Consider the following 17446-nt stretch of genomic DNA (forward strand, 5'->3'; position numbering starts at 1 on the left):
AGCAAGCAAGGCCAGAGCACCAGGTTCTTAGCAGGGCAGCAGAGTAGCTATCAGTAGATCAAATTTTTACTTCTTCATTTTCCTTTCTCCAGCTGTTCAAAGCAGTATGAAAAGCTGCAAGTACTCCCTGGGGAGATAAGAAAAAGAAAATTAAAATAAAATTTAAAAAAGAAAGCATTTCAACATGAAAACACTTTGATTTCTTTTTTGAAAAAATAATAATTGAAAAATGCCTTTTTTTTTAAGTGCTCATACTTGTTTAAAGTATATGAAATAAATGAAATTAAATCTATCTTTTTTGTTGTTGTTTTTTTTTTAAGATTGGCACTTTGGAAACAACTCCTACTTGTTTTTCCTGTTATTGCACTCTGCTCAGGAAGGGGCTGCTGGCACAGAGCTCACACCGACTGTTCTGCCCTGCAGAGCATCCCTGGCAGTGCAGAGGAGCCAGGTCCCACCTGTGCTGTCCCAGGGGTGACCTGCAGCACTCGGGGAGCTCCAGCTGCTCCACAGAGCTGCTTGGGTCTGAAATTCCAACAGCAACACTTGCAAAGAACAACGGCATTGGAATTTCTTGAGGGGAATTTCTAAAGGAGCTGTGTGTTCAAGGATTTGCTAACAGCTGGAGAGGTTTGAACGTGCACCCTCTTCCTTTTGTCAGGAAAACATTGGCCTGCAGCCCCTGCTGGTTGCAGAGGTTTGAGATAATCTTCCAGGAGATGTGCTCTTGCTTTGCACATATGTTCTACTTTCAGAATAGGCTGCAGCAGGTGAAGAGCTCTCCAGCTCCCTCCTCCCTTTTCTTCTCAGGATTTGGCTTCCTTCGTGGCTGTCTGATGGTGCACTGAGCGATGTGAGCCCGAGAAATGACAAGAAAAGGTGACTTGTCCTAAAAACCAGCCCTGTGAGGGGGGCTGTAAAAATGACAAGCTCAGAGGAGAATCAAGGCCAGGTTGGATGGGGCTCTGAGCAACCTGATTTAGTGGGTGAGAGCCCTGCCCACAGCAGGGGCTTGGAATGAGGAGATCTTTAATGTCCCCTCCCATCCAAACTCTTCTGTGCTCTGTGAAGAATGAAGCATGAGCACCAACTCCTGCACGTCCTCTCCACTGCAGTGCAGAGGGGACGCACAATTTCCCTGCTGGAGAGGGAATTTCAGCTGCTCCAGGTGCTCTCAGAGGCAGCTCCATGACTCCTCCTCAGGGGTTTGCTGTGCCAGCTGTGCCTCTGCACTGCTCTCTATTCCTTCTCCATCCCTTCTCCATCCCTCCTCCATCCTTCCTCCATCCCTTCTCCCTCTCTTCTCCCTCCCTTCTCCCGGGGGTCCCACAGCTCCTTCAGGAAGGATGACTGACAGTGCCCCAACAGCATTTCTTAATTATTTTCCAAGTTTGACAATTAATAACTAATAAGCCCTATATAATCAAATGGGATTTCAGGCCCATGGTTTAAACTCAATTTACTGTACTTTCATAACTGTAATTTTTTTCTTTCCCTTCCCCTGAAGGCACCCTCTTCGTTGAATTCTGGGAGGTGAAGATTAAGCTGACAGATGGTATCAGCAGAAGAATGATTATGAGTTTTAAAAACCTTGATATTTTGGCTTAGTACACCATTTTTCATGCAAATACTGACATGGATATTAGCATCCAATTAAGAAAGTATAAAACTATGCCATTCTGTTACAGTTTACATTACAATCATTTAATGTTTCATTAAAAATACTAAGAAGGGCTGCTCTGAAAGGGATAAAAATCAATGATCTATATATCACTCCTGCTGCTTTGCTCTTCTGGCACAATGTGGCAGTGAAAATGGGCTATAAATGTCTTTATATTATTCTGTTAATCTGAATTGCTTTCTCTATTTTTTGTGTTCTGTCTTTATCAAAGGATCAATTTTTATCAGGACACAATTCCTGGTGTTGAGAGTGTGTTAGTGTTAACTTTTCTGTGTGTCTTTAGAGTATTCCCAATTTATTTCAATAGGTTAGGTTATGTCTAAACATTCACCATTTGTTATTTGCACAAGGACTGTCAGTGCAATTTAAGCACCAAAACCAGCTGATTGTCCATGGAGAAATTTTAAATGTCCTTTGTTTACTGCTTAGTTTTGGGGTTTTTGTGAGAAAACCTATTTTATTGTCACTTCCACTGAATAATAATACACTCTGTTATTAGAAGTAATTCTCTGACTTGTTTAACATCACCACATTCATATCACTCTTTAAAAATAAGGAATAAACAGAAGGAAATTTCCCAGTCTTACACTGCTGTGAGGTAGTAAATGAAATAACCTATCTTTATAATTAAAACCTTAAAAGAATTCATTTCATAGGAATACTTTTCTCTGCAAACACTATTACCTAGTTAGCTTAAAATTAAAATAAAATTTGGACTGTCTTAAAAAAGTTTTCTAATTAAATGCTTTATAATTTTGAAACATGTTCCAAAGTGGCATTGGATCAAGAAAAGTCAATATACTATGCTTATTTTCATAAATGTCAGGGATTTAATATGCTAGATGTTGTTATTTTAACCAAGAAAGATGTAATTCAGAAAGTTTTGTCCAAGTATACGTATATTAGTTTACCTCTTTCTCCCAGACAGTGAAAAGGTATAATCTCCTCCTTCTCATAATAATTTTAATCAGTGAACAAAATATGACAAAGAAAATTATTAAACTCTCATTAAATTCTGGTTTTGTGAAGAACTTTAAAAGCTTTGGACATGCAGCAGCTATTTAATTAATTGTTACATCATGAATAAACAATAAAATAACACAACTGAACTCTCTCATCACAGACTGACCCCCAGCTTGGGGACAATCACCTGGACAGGTGTCACTTACCCAAATTGCTTGATCAGTTTAAAAAGCATTTGAGACTAAGAAACCTGTGACAATCCTCCTTGCTGCTTTGCTCTGCCATTTTTATTAAAAGTGGACATCCATCCCAACTTTGTGTCTCCTGCAGCTTCTGACTCCTGCAAAGGAACTGCTGGATGCAGGAAGGATGACAAACCTGGGTGGCCCAGCCTGTAAAAAGGATTTTGGAGGATGTGAGTGCTGAAAATCCAACAGCTCTGCCAGCCAAACAGCCTTGCACCATAAACAGCAACAGCTGGTTGTGAGTATTGCTTGCAGATTGTCTTCTTGATTAGGAGATACCAAAACCTCCAGTGACAATTAATCACTTTTCTAATCCTATTAGCAGAAATGGAAAAATGCCAAGTCATTTCCCACAGATCTCTCTCTTCTCTCTTTACATTCTGAAAGCACCCAAGACTGGACTACAACCTGAGTCAAAAAACATTGCCTGGCTCTTAGTTGACTGAAAAAAACCAACCCTGTGACAGAGAGGCTTTGCCAAATTTTTTGAAAGGACAACAGAACACCAGAGTTGAGAGAAACCTGCAGTAAATGGACAATCAGGAACAGAGGAATTTGTTTCCATACATGAAATCATGGTTTTCTTTTGTGACAAATATAATCTCTTAAAACAAAACTTCAAATACATAAAGACACCAGCAACTTTGAGCCACCAGTTTGTTTAAAAATTTGGGGGCTCTCTGATCTTAGCAATTTAAAATGCATGCATTTTAATGGAAAAATTTAAATAAAGTTAATCCTCTGTAATACATTAAATTTACTTATGAATTATGGAGTGGTCAGATTCTGGTCTCATATTCTTCTTGGAGTGTTTTCAGTGCAGTGTCCAGCGAGATGCAACTTCTCAAGGCTAACAGAGGAACACAGGAAAATCTCTCCCTTCAGATGGTCCTTCTTAATTTGGCACTTGGTGATTGGAACAAAAAAAACTTTACAAAATAAAGAAAATTATGAAATCTGAAGTCAAAATTTAAAGCAATGCAAAACACTGAAATATGCCAGCATTTGATCTAAGGATCCTACAGAATTAACATAGTGAGCATATGTTCATGTTCAGAGATAACAGACATTTTTGATAACCCTCCCTAAATTTAGCTCATCTATGATTTACATATTTAAATGTTCTTTCTTTTTTTTTTTTTTTTTTGAATGAACTAAATCAGGGTCACCTTCATCATTCGTACAGAAATATACACACAGCTTTCATTTATATAAATGTTTAACTACAAATATTGCACCTCAATTTTTAAACAGTAAATCTGTATCAAATTGCTCATTTTCTTATGCAGTAATTTTTGTTATTTATAATTATATTTTCTTTCTCTGCATATGTGCCAAAAGTCTGTCTGTAGAAATGATACTTGAATCTCATTTCTCCAATCTGAGTTGAATATTTGTTGGATCTCTTTTTTCTCTTCTTAATAATCTTCCCTTACAAACTCCTTAGTAAGGTCTCTGGACAGCAGCAATCTAGCTGCTTTAAAGTTTTTATCAGAACTTCTATATTTCCAGAAAAAATTTAGGAGCTCATGATTCTAGCACAAGCCATTTTTAATAAACTTTTCTGACTAGCTTAGTATTAGCCATGATAAAGATAATTTGATGTGGACAGACAAAGAGGGTGATCTAACAGCATTAATTTCATAATGCCATTAAAAGCATAGGTAAAAAACTTTAAATCACAAAATTATCTCAAAACATTGTGAAAGCATATTAAAAATGTAATGTTTTTTTTTTTTTTTTTCCTTTTTTATGTGGTACTTGCAGGACCCATGGCTCTCATGGAAATGACACAGGAACATTCACAATTTTACCTGAAAGGAATAGATTTTAAGTCATGCCTTCCTAAGCAGCTGTGTGGTTTGTGTGAGCAGTTACCAGAGCCTGATGTGGCATTTCAGCTGTGACCATTTCTGATTTTTGGCTGAAACACAAAGCTTTATTTCCAAGCTGGCCTTTGCTGTAGACACATTTCCATCCAGAACAAGCTGATCCTTCTGGTTTACTCACCTTCAACAGCAGTCTGGAACTGGGGCCTGGCAGGGCTGTGTATGGATCTAAATCCTAAAGTAGCTTTTTTTTTTTTTCCCCAACTGAACTCTAATTAAGTTAGAAAGTCAAAATTCTCCATCAAGATACAACAAATACTCCATTAGCATGGATAGATCTCACACCATTTGTGGGAGAGAAAGCTGGACATCTAATGAGGTCAATTTTGGAGCTGTGCTTGTGTTCCACATGTAATTACCCTCCACAGACCAGGGAAGCTTGCCAAGGGCACTGCTGTAGCTTTTTTTACAGCAGGTTATGTACTTACATTTTATATATGAATATCTAAAGATACTTCAGGGCACTACTGGAGAAGCAAACTGCATTAGTTGCTATGCCAGTGGATATGCAGCCTCAATGGCTTCAGACAATGTTTTCTCTTTATTGGGAAGTTTTAAAAGCCCTGTATCCGTTTTTACACTTTGGCTACACCACTAAAAACCCCAAAATACAGCACAGAGTGTTCGGGAGTGTGCATTAGCCCTGCTATCATTCTTGCTCCTGGTTGAGGAAATCCCCCAGGCCATTTGTCAGTGTTCTGAAGCTCCCACAGTGGGAGCAGCCAGGCGTGGCATCCAGTGTGTGAGTGCTGGCTGTACCTGCCTTCCTCGAAAGGCTTGGGGCAGTGGATGAGCTCATTACAGGGTTAGATAAGCATTTAAAGGCTTTTTTTGCTGTTTCCATCCTCAGTCCCTTGCACTGGCTGCTGGAGGCTCTTCCATACTGCCAGCACTGAACAGGGATTAGTTTGATTCCTTCCCACTATGAATATTAGAAAATATACCAAAGCACGTCCAAATGTGATACTAACTACATGCAATAAATAACTGTGCTTTCAGAATAAAATAACCCCTCTATGTTTTCCCAGTCCCTGCAGCTCCTGGTCTCCCCCTCTAGCAGAGCTCTTGCAGTTCTGCACCTCAGCTCCCACCTGCCTTTAATGCCACATCCTCTGTTACCCCTGGATTCCCCCAAAAGCTGGGACTGGCAGGGGTGGCTGCCCTGGCTCTGAGGGGAGAGCAGAGGAGCCATCCCGGGGGCAGCAGCCCTGGGACCACACTCTCCTGGACAGCTCATCCAGGGAAAGCCACTTGAGCTGGAAAGAGAGGGAGAAGCAGAGACACAGGCACACAGGGGCTGGGAAAGCACAGGTTTTGTGTTCAGTTTCCTGGGAAGGGGCATGTGCAAGGTCCAGATAAGAATCATTGAACCAATAAGCTTGGAACAGACCTCTAAGGCCACCAAGTACAGTTATCAACTTTACAGGACCAGGTCCACCACTAAACCATTTTCCTAAGCACCTCATCCTTGTGGTTTTTTAACACTTATTGTATGGCACAGCAACGAGAGAGGGAAATATTTCACATCAGAGTGTACTGAATAATGTTTGATATTCAGCACTCTACAGCCCATGGTTCAGGAAGACAACATCATTAAAACCAGAGGTTTAGACTCCAATGAATGCTGTACATTATAGGAGTGTCCCCAGTGAGACAGGCCCAAAGGGCTGCACTGAGAATGGGTTAAAATTTAGCTTGGATAATGACCTTCTGCTGCTATTAATGCAGTATATGGCACACGAATACAGCACATAAAGTTACAGATTTTTCTTTTCTATAATCACGAAAGCAATAAAATGAGATATCCCCAAGCTTCCTGTGCTCATAAAAATGAAAAACAAAATTCTAAAAACAAAGACCTATATTTGAGTTCCAATTTTTTCGCATAGGCTTCAAATCTTAGAAGTGTAAAATACCAAAAAGTCTCCCAAAAACAAAGAACTGTCTTTCATTGTTCCCCTTTTCACTTCGGGCTAAAAGCCTGCTGATGTTTCATTCATCTGCATCAAATTAAGTCTGGGTGGGAGGCTGGGTTTATTTGCTTTCTTTTCTCCCAGGAAAGCTGACCTGTTTATTGAACATATCTCTGTGATAAAAAACTAAAATATGACTTCCTTGGTGCTGCTATTTTCCCCACAGACTGCACAGTTCTGCATTCCCAGGTTATCAAAATCTGTTTATACGAAAGCCTTAATGGGAATGGGAAATTCCCATTAAGTGGGAATGTAAAATTAAAGAAAAAACATTGTTTCATTCCCCTGTTATGAAGACTAATGCTTGTTTAATCTCATAAATAAGCAAATATTCATTGAATATCTAGTCATTAAATTGCCAAATAATTATGTATTTGGCTTAATTAATTTAGCTGCCTTCAATCTACCAGTCTTCATCCTTTATCTACTAAATATTAGACATTTTGATGTTTGCCTGGTGCCACCCTATGTTCAGTGTAGAGTTTTATTACAGAAGGATAAAATGGAGCTTGCAAATATGAAATCTCCTAGGTTGCCCTCGGGTAAGTATAATACTTAAATGCAAGAGTTATTATAATGAATCTGATAATTATGCCATACACAAAAGGCAACGTGGAGGATGGTGGAGGAGTGCACTGCACCAGAGCTGTATTTTAGCTGCAAGGGAAGTGAAAGGTTAACTCTTGTCTCGCTGAATTCAAAGGCAGATCTGCCACAGTGAGCTGATGAACAGGCAGCTTCTCTCCCGACACACTCCTTCCCCTATAAACACCAACAGTTTGGACTAACTTCAAAGTTGGCTCTTTTAAGCCTTAAATGTATGTTTATGCAAGCAGCCACCATTTCCTGCACTAGGTGGGAAATGCTGCAAATGTTAGTCGAAAAAAATAGCAAAAGCTCTTGCAGTTGTGCCAACAAAAGACACTTTTCAGCAGGCGTTTGATGGAGCTTTCAAGTCTCATTGGTGCTGTATTTCCATGTTTTGAGGTTCCAGCAAAGTGATCAAAATATGTATATTATCTTACTTAAAAACAAAACAAAACAAAGAAAAAAATTAAAAAGACTAAATACATTGAATAGTTTACATTTGCAGCAAATTACGATTCATGATATTCCTCCCTTCGTTTTGTTCATTTTCTGGCTTCTGTGAAGTAGGCATGCTGCTGTCTCAGTAATATTTACAGCACATGGTAAAACTGATTTCTCTGTGATCAAAATCCCTCATTTTTTACTTTCCTGCTTATTTTGAAGCACAATATTGCTCTCAGTTAGGCTGCATAATAAAAGCATGTCTAATAACAGCGACTTCTTGTTTGTGCTCCTCACATCACTGACATTTAGAGAATTATTTTACAATGGCATAATGGGGTTCATAGAACATTTTCAATAACAGTAGATGGTCACAATTTCACTCCTACCTAGTATTTCTACTTCATTATACATTAATTATACCTTAATTAGAAAATTATATCAACTGGAGTACTGTGTACTGCTTTTACCTAGGATAGAGCTAATTTTCCTCACAGAGCTAACATGGGGCTGTGTTTTGGATTCATGCTGGAAAGTGTTGATAGCACAGGGATGTTTTAGTTATGGCTGAGCAGCACTTACACTGCCAGGGCCTTTTCTGCTCCTCATCCCCTCCAGCAGCAAGGGGGCTGGGGGGCACAAGGATTTGGGAGAGGACACAGCTGGGACAACTGACCCCAGCTGACCTAAGGGTGTCCCATCCCCAGTGGTGTCATGCTCAGCTGGGGGGAAGCAGCAAGGGGGCACATTGAGAGTGATGGTTTGTCTCCCCAAGCCGCCCTTAGGGGTGATGGAGCCTGGCTTTCCTGGGGATAGCTGGACACCTGCCTGGGCATGGAAGTGGGGAATGAATTCCACGTTTTGCTTTGCACTGTGTGCTATTATTTTCCCTATTAAACTGTCTTTATCTCAACCCATGTGTTTTTTTCCCTGTTACTTTCCTGATTCTCTCCTCAGTCCCACTGGGGAGCAGGGAGCATCAGGTCTGTGAATGAGAGCTGCTGGCTGGGGTTGAACCATGACACCACGAAAAAGAGATCCTTTCTTGAAACACAGCATGGGTATTTTTATCTGTAAAAGGGGCAGGATCAATATTTAATTACTTCCTGAGGAGTGGGGAGAGCTGCCTAAGGACGCTGTGCAAAGGGCCATGACCAGCTAAAGAGAGAGCAAATTCTGCTCTTATTTAAGATGTGTCAATGCCTCCATATGAAGGTGTGACTTGTGCAGCCAAGCCTGTGAGACACCTCCCCTGGGCAATGGGAGCAGTGGTTAAGCAGTGGCACTTGGAATGACCTTGCACAGCTTGAGGAGAGGTGTGAACATGAGGCACAGGTGTGGTGTTAAACCTCACTCCTCTGCACTGCAGCATCCGTGCTGGTAGAGGTGCCTGAGTTACCCAAGGCTTCTGTTGTAACTTCATTCTGCTGGCAGGACTTACCTTGAAATGAATTTCTGGAATAATTCCAGGTATGTCACAGAGTAATGCATAAAGAAACAAAGAATTTATTGACCTACCTGGTTTATACACTGCTTTGTGTCCATAAACTAAGTGAATTATTTCTTATGTGCTAAAAATGTCTAGTGTGTCTTAGATGCCATACACACAGCAGAGTAAGACATTATTTGAAACAAAATAAAAATATTTATACATATCACGTTAATATAAATTTTGAATTTTTTCTTTTCCTTCTTTGAAATTGTGTTTTATATTTGCAGTTGAAACATTATGCTAAATTCTCCTTGGCACACAAACTCATACTTTTACAAGTCAGTTGGCTGCCTTATAGTGCATCACTGCATTGGAAAATCACAGCTGGTGAGAATTGGCACATCATGGAAAAATACAGAGCATTTTACAGATATTTTAAATTCTGAAGTGGGCAGTTGGAGAAAGACAGTGGAGAACCCTTGTCAAACAAAAACTGCATATGCAGAAACTCCTCTGTGCCAAGAAACTCTGGGTAACTCAAGAATGCTGCCTGCAGACAGGGTACTTTAAACCCCCACTGATAAATCAGTGTGAAATCCAGTCAGATCTGAAGGAAGGCCTCACTGTGGCATGCAGTGATCATCCTGCCCCATATCCATATACTGTGAAAGCTACAAGGCACTTCCATGTGTGGCACACTTAGGGCACACTCCAGGAGCACTGGTGGGCAGTGACTTCTTGTCTCAGTGCATCTCATAACAGATGGGATTTTCAGCATTTAACATCTTACAGGACAAGCAGTGGAGTTACCTGTGCATCAAAAACCTGAAATGAGTGACAAAGCGAAATATCAGCCAAAGGCTGATCAGAAGCACAAAAACTGAAACAAAGAAGGAAAGCATTTGGTCTGCGTTGTAATAAATCTATATTCTCTAGTGCTATTTCTTAGTGACAATTAGCAGTCGAGTTAAGATTGGAAGAGAGGTCAGAAAATCAAAAGCCTGATAGGAAAAGGGAAGTGTTGGCTGTCAATACATCTGCTCCTGTCCTTCCTACAGCCAGCAGTGACACTACCAACACCAGAGGGTAAAAGTCCTGACTCTGGCAATGCAGTCTAGGAAGACTGGGATGATTGCATCAATATAGAAAGTGTTATAAAGCCAAAGGCTCAATAAATTGATCATTTCTGGAGAGGACATCTTCATTCACACGGCACTTGATGGTCACTCTGCAGATCCACAAAAGGACACATTGTCATTGTAATGTCTGGAATTCAGCCTCCTTCCCCAGCAAAATTAAGCTTTGAAACCACTAAGATTTATGATGATGCCTCAACAAATTTTTGGCAGAGTTTATTTTAAAAAGAGGTCCCTGACATTACTAAGCAGTAAAGCAAAACTTCATTACTGTTAAAGGAAAACTGCTGGGTGCCCAGGTGGCCAAGGAGGCCACAAACATCATAGGTCATAAGTCAACCACCTTTGGGCCAAGTAATGACCTCCAAAGAAACAAAATCATTAACTGCCTCTGACAGAGCTCACAGCAGCTTTTCACAGACACCAGGATCAGGACACTGTTTAGGTACAGTCATGTTCTGTCCTGCTGGACACAGCCTTTTAATATGGAAAGCCTTTCCTTCAATGGAAAAGGCCCTGAAAATAGAAACATGCATGTGGACCATTAATTTTTAGAACAGTTAATCATAATTGATCCTTATACAATGAATAGCAAATAAGAGTTATTATTAATAATGAATAATAAGACTGAATTATAATAGTGTGTTTATTAGGCTATCAATAATTAACAGGGATTTGCTATTTATTGTAAATACTGTTGCTCTTTCTGTTGCAGCTCTGGATGGCACAATTTATATGGTAATTTTATATGAAACAGCACCAATTACAGCCTGGTTATTACAATAGAGTAGAAACAAATGGTGACTTTATCAGTTTTGTTAACTTTTGCATTTTATTCACTTTCAGCACAGCCTGCAATGTAAACATGATCTAGAGAAGGGAATAAAGAAGTTTTGTGCAAATGTAATAACTATGGTTGGTAATTTAACTTCCCCCAGGCAATCACATGGCAGAAATAAATACAATGGGACACAAATGAAGGCAGGCATGGGGTGGAAAAAAGGGGTATCCGGGTTTGTTAACTAAAAATGCCACTAGTTAAAATAAAAGTTTGTATTTCTAATCATTGTATTACTCGAAGAGGATTGACACTAGGCTGTCCACAGCGTTTAATAGAGTCATGAAAATTTCAGGAAACACTGCCTATCTTTAAAAATAGTTAAAAACAATTCTACAATCCTGTCAGAATCTGCAGCTTTGATATTAATAATCAGTGTTTTCAGAACTGCCTTAGATGAACCTGAGTGGCACACAGATGGCAAGTCATTTACATGATAAAAAGGAGAACTGGCCCATCTCTGGGTCCCCAGGGGATGCCGTGACCCATTAGCAGAGGAAAGACGACCTTTACTGAATAATAATTGAGAACTATTACTAAGATAATTACAAAACCAATTGACTGCCAGAAGGCCTAGACCTTGGCTCTCCAATTTATATAGCAACTGCTGGTTATCTGGACAGAAAAAAAAGACAGGCTTAGGGTTCACAAACACCATAACCTCAACATCTGCCTGCCATCTGAAGATAATGATCTGGTATTAATTAATTTGAACGGTGCAGTCATTGCAGAGGTAAACTGCATCACAAATCAGGCACTTAACATAACCTGAAGTTATCATGTTTCCATCCAGCCTGTATTGACAGGAAGAATGCTCTCAGGTAAATTAAACTGTTGCAGGTCACAACATGAAAATGAATTAAGTTAATTTCTCTTTAACAGGGAACATGATTGTGGCTCTGCACTGGATGCTGTACCAGTTAACATGATAAAAGCTTTTTAAAACACGTTTTGCAAAATGCTCCTATTGTATCATTTCCTAGTGCACACACCTGCAACTGCTTTTATAGTTTCCCTCCTCTACAGGAAGGAGGAGACAGAAGTTATTGACCTTTGTTAATTTTCAAAAGAGGGATTTTAGGGAACAAAATAGGGTGTCTGTGGTGAGATGCCAGCAATTCTCTGTGGGGGAAATCCTGGGCAGCACTAAAAATCCATGTAAGATTCTCCTGGGCTTCTCCCATGTCTTCTGCAGGCATGTGGGATATAAAAAATACAGTCAGCATGCCATATGTGTTGCTGATTGGATTTCCAAAATTATCCTTCCGTACATGTGAAGGATATTTTGAAGCAGCTTTCAAAAGCAGACGGATTTAACAACTTAGCGCCAAGTTTCACACCTGGGAACTGATATTTAGGAATGTAGAACATCAGAAATACCTGGAACTCAAAAAAATCATAGCTAGCTCCTTACGATCGAAACAGCAAAATTATTGTGACCAATGTTTTGGATAAAATGTTCTTTCAGCTAAAACCTGCTCCTTGATTTTTAACTCCGCTACTGAGTCCCATAGTTGGGATTCTTTGAGGACTCTCCACTAAAAGGAGTGTTACAGGTAGTCATTCTTCAAGGTAGATAATTTAAGTCACAGCATGAAATTTATATAAAATTCAATTCACATTTGAGATCTGCAATAAAAAAGAGCTGCCAACACTGACAGAATGCTTGTTCTTCATGACAGAAATGCTAATAGAGACAATTTCTTACCCAAGTACCTATATAATAACATGTGGTGGAAAAAGGAGATAATGCATTCAATTTACAACAAGATGTGTAAGTTAGGATTCAAATTAATGAAGAGTTTAAAAAAATTAACTCTACTCTCAGGTGAACTCTCTACCCCCAAATTCAAACATGTAAGTCAAGTGGGACTTGAGGACACTTGCTCTGAACTTCAGGAGTCCCACCAGCTGGCAGGTCACACCCACAAAATGGATTGGTTTGGGATTGAAGGTTTAGATTAGTCAGGATTGACTGATTGATTTCCTTAATTTTTTTTTTTTTTTTTTAATTTTTACAGCTCTACTTTTCAAAGGGAAGTGCTCTGGGGGAAGTAAAGCACTGCGGGCATTTCTGTGAGTTCCCTCTTCTTCACTTTGTCCTGACTGGGACAAAACCTGGATCAGAAGCAACGAGTGCATGGAGTTAGGGCTGATAGCAGCACTGACCATGAAAACTTCCTTACAGACAGTCAGGGTTTGGGAAAAGCCAGTTGTCAATGATCCATGTTCAAGTTTGGAGTAATCACAGCATGGCATCCTCAACACCTGTCATCAGAGCTTAGACAGGAAAGTTTTATTCTGGAATTATGCCTTTGTTTACAAAGGCCCTGGCTTAGAAGACAGCATAATTTTATTAAAAGTCTTTGACAATTTATTCCTGCGAGCACTCCACAGTCACAGTAATTCATTATATTTTTCTACCGACCCGATATAAATAAAACCTGAAAAAATAGTGAATATATGAATAGATGAATATATCTTCTAGGGGAAAGGACATCAGTGGCAATCAAAAATAGGAAGAAGATAAATAGTTGATGAGACAAAGTGAATCAAACGAAAAATATTTGAAAGCATGGAATCATATTCTGGTAGGAAAAGCTGATGGAGGAAAATGCAGCAAAGCATAAGAAGGAAGAATGAGGATTTAGGGAGAATAGGTGCACACATTTTTGTCGTAAATCATCACTGCAACAGTGGCTGACACTCCTCAGAAAATAATTCTCTGAGTTCCTCGATAGGGCATGTTGGACACAGACAGTGTGTGGCTTAACCCCACCCCACCAGCTTGTCTGAACGCCCTCACTGTCACCAATCCAGCTCACTGCAATTTCTGACTTGCTCAGGGAGAATAGGGGAAGTTTAAACCAATATATGCGCTTGGAACCATATATGTGTTCTTGGAATCAAGAAAGCATCTTACTCTGGGATTGGAATTATTGCAAATGTCTGGTGGCACTTTCTACCCGGTGACTTGTGGGGAATCTGTCCACAGAGATTGACACTGAAGTCAGTCCATTCTCTGTGGATTATATATTTGTGCTGTAATTCATCCTAGAAATGTTTGGGTTTTTCTAAATTTTCTGTCAATCACCCTATACCTATCAATAACCCCTGTGATAAAACATGTTTTCAAGCAGTTTTTCCTCAAAAGACTTAAGCTGTGGGATGGCCCTTATGCAGCTTTTGGCTGTTGTAATTGTAGTAGAGATCAACAGAATCAGATGCTGTTCTGTCATCCTTGACTGGGCTCCTGGTGCTAATCAGGAGTTGGAAATTGCACATTCAGATGGATTTAGGGACATATAGTATGTGACAATTCAGCAAGCAGTAAAGAGCATTGTTTTGAATTCTTAAAGGTTAGTGATGCAAGCTGCAGTGACTAAAGATTTCTGAGCCTTGAAAGAAAACCAATTAGGTGTAGGAAACAAACACACTTCAGTAATGTAATCTATATTTTCATACATTTAAGGCCAGGAGAAGAGATTAGTTCATCTACACTGAGTTTTTGTTTCAGATACTTATATTCCATCCAATTACCTCTGATATTGAGCCCCCCATTACTTGTGTTCAGGCAAAAAATAACTTTCAGAAAGTATATAGACTGTATTTGAAAGTCTCCAGAGATGACGTCTACCATTTTCTACTGCAATGTAGCCTGCCCCAAAGTTTAATTACCATCTTTGTGAAACAGAGAGGAAAAAAGCAACAGCAAGTGCTTTATTTCTAATTTGAAATTGCCTTGCTTTAGCTCCTAGCTACTGATTCTTGCTATATGTTTTTTTGGTAGATTAAAGAATGCTGTACTATTTCATGTTTTCTTCACAGAAAGGTGTTTATACAGGCTTAACTTTCTTTTTTTATAACCTCAACAGAAATCTCCCACTGGAATGCATTTTCTCTGCCCTCCAAAACCTTCTTGTACCTTTACTTTGTACATATCCTTTTTTTTTTTTTTTCCTGCAGCATAGATAGCAGGAACATTCCCAATATTCTGCTATTCATCTGTAACGGTTAGACTTTAATATCACCATACTACTTTAAATTCTGTTTTTATCCATAACCTTAAAGGAATTTTTACCATAATGAAAACTGAGCAAATTTTGCCATTGAAATCATGAGGGAAATGAGATGAGGTATTAAATGCAAGCCAATATACTGAAGGAAGCAAAAATAATAGGTCAGATTTGGAGCCCAATAGACCAACCTACAGAGTGAGCTGTATAAGCAACCCACACATTTCAATTTTTTCCATAGTACTGGAAAAAAAACATTGCCTCCTTACAAGAAAAGCATGCATACATCTTCAACAAACCATATATTGGAAAGATCTATAAAGAGAGGAGAAAGATAACTCAGTTTAACATATTATGGCTACAATAGAGGCTAGTTTTTGCATTTGATATTATGGTAATAATGGTATCTTTCTAATATCCCAAGAGCTGAAGGGATGACCAAAAAAATGCCCTGTTCCCCAACAGCCTAATGCAGACTCTGAAGGTGGTCACAGTACTGACAATCAATTATCATTTTCCAAGACTCTTTAGAAACATGAACACTTCAGCTTTTCCTGCCATAAATGGTTAAAATACAAAATTACTGGGAGAGAAGGTGGGGAATTCATGGAAGGAAAACAAATTTTGAAGCTTATGAAATCACAGCCTAATTTTAATGGAATAGAGTCAATTGAACAAATATCATAGAAACATAGCAAACAATGCAGGTTACAAATCTTGTTAGCTATGAATATGCTACACATTCGTTAAGATGACCTTGGTTTGTGTGACACAAACTGGGCACCAGATGGACAGCTGCCTAAGGGAATTGTTTTTTCTGCCAAAGTACCAATATTCAAGTCAATTTTATTACTTACATTCTTTTGTTCTCTTTCTTTTGGATTTGGACGAGCATAAGTTCTTTGTTATTTTTCATAATCACTTTTCTCCTTGGGCATCCTTAGTCTTATTGGTTTGTTATATTGGTTTCTATCTGTGCAATGATCTGTGTTTCTACGATTTCCATGGATTTATTACTCTTACAAGAATCAGCTTTAGTTCTGCAACTGTCATGCTTCATTTCTGCTAGAAATCTTAAATATCTATATATATTTCTTATGGATTATGAGTCACAGTCCTCAATTATAATTCTGAGCTTATAAAAATTGAAGTGATGTGTGACATACAAACACGACACATAAAACATTTTTAAAAGATCCTTAGTCTACTTTTATAACCTATAACTGCACTTCTAGCTAAGCACAGCTGCCATTCAAAGACTTAAATGCTTGGTTTTATCCCTCGCATGGCCAACAACACAATCAAGTGAAAGCAAACAAGTCTCTACCCAAATCTGACTCAGATAAAACAAAAAAAGAATTAGGGATCACTTCAGGCTTATTCAGAACACAACGTTCAAACAACATGACAACACAGACAGTCTGCTGTGAGGTGCTTTACTTGGGGAAAATTATTTTCTGCACATCCAAGTGCACAGGGTCTACCCAAGTGCAGCCCAATTATCTTTTATAAGCTGTGTCAAGCTGAAGGTAAGGAAATTAAAGTTGTAGGAGTCGCCCAGATATAGTATGAAATATGCTTCTCATTTAGGATAATAAAATGATATTCACAAAACAACCCCTGAAAAAGATGGCTGAAAAGGCAACAGAAGGTGTAGCCATGCTGGGCAATGTGCAAATTTAGTTTGTTCATTTGTTCAGGTGTACAGTAAGAGGAAAGCTCATCACTATGCCAACCCTGGGGCACCTGCCTCGTTCTTCTCAAGGTACTGTGGAAGAAACTGTGACTTACTGTTTCATTGGAATTTTTATGCCCTTGCTGTATAAAAATACTGATTTCAGTGATTGTTCATACAACAGTCTGAGCTTTTTGCAATCAATCTTTTCGTATAATATCCAATAACAGCTTTCCCCAGCAGGCATATTTAATTTTACCAAATCCCACATCAGCTGAGGCTCATTTCTTTCCACATACAAAGCCCAACAAAGACAAATTTCTTACTTTATGTTCTGATTTGTGTATTGAGACCATAACTCATTTTTGACCATAGGTAAAGCCAGAAGTCAGTCCCTTTTTTTTTTTTTAATTAAATTGATCCCAAAATTTCCTAAGCACTGTAACAGCCAGTCAATGAAACCTGAACTAAACAGCTTATTTGTATTAAGAGCTGAGAAAAAAATATGTATATCACCAAAATAAAGCATTTGCAAGCTGCTTTGTTTTTGCTACTTGCACATTTGCAGA

The 17446-nt window shown here is 38.9% G+C and overlaps 1 long non-coding RNA gene across 5 annotated transcripts in view; it reads left to right on the forward strand.

The window, feature by feature from the left end:
• Positions 1–17446, forward strand: part of LOC148222700 (uncharacterized) — a 114962-nt gene that overhangs the window by 76356 nt on the left and 21160 nt on the right. For 4 of the 5 annotated variants that reach the window (XR_015805774.1, XR_015805777.1, XR_015805775.1 and 1 more), the window contains 2 exons: positions 2975–3127; positions 3215–4046. This is a non-coding gene — a long non-coding RNA (uncharacterized LOC148222700). Of the gene's footprint in view, positions 1–2974; positions 3128–3214; positions 4047–17446 lie in introns of those variants that run through there. The other variant, XR_015805776.1, reaches the window with a different exon arrangement.

The sequence above is a fragment of the Sturnus vulgaris genome, chromosome 10 (assembly GCF_052056855.1).
Source record: "Sturnus vulgaris isolate bStuVul1 chromosome 10, bStuVul1.hap1, whole genome shotgun sequence".
Classification (NCBI taxonomy): domain Eukaryota; kingdom Metazoa; phylum Chordata; class Aves; order Passeriformes; family Sturnidae; genus Sturnus; species Sturnus vulgaris.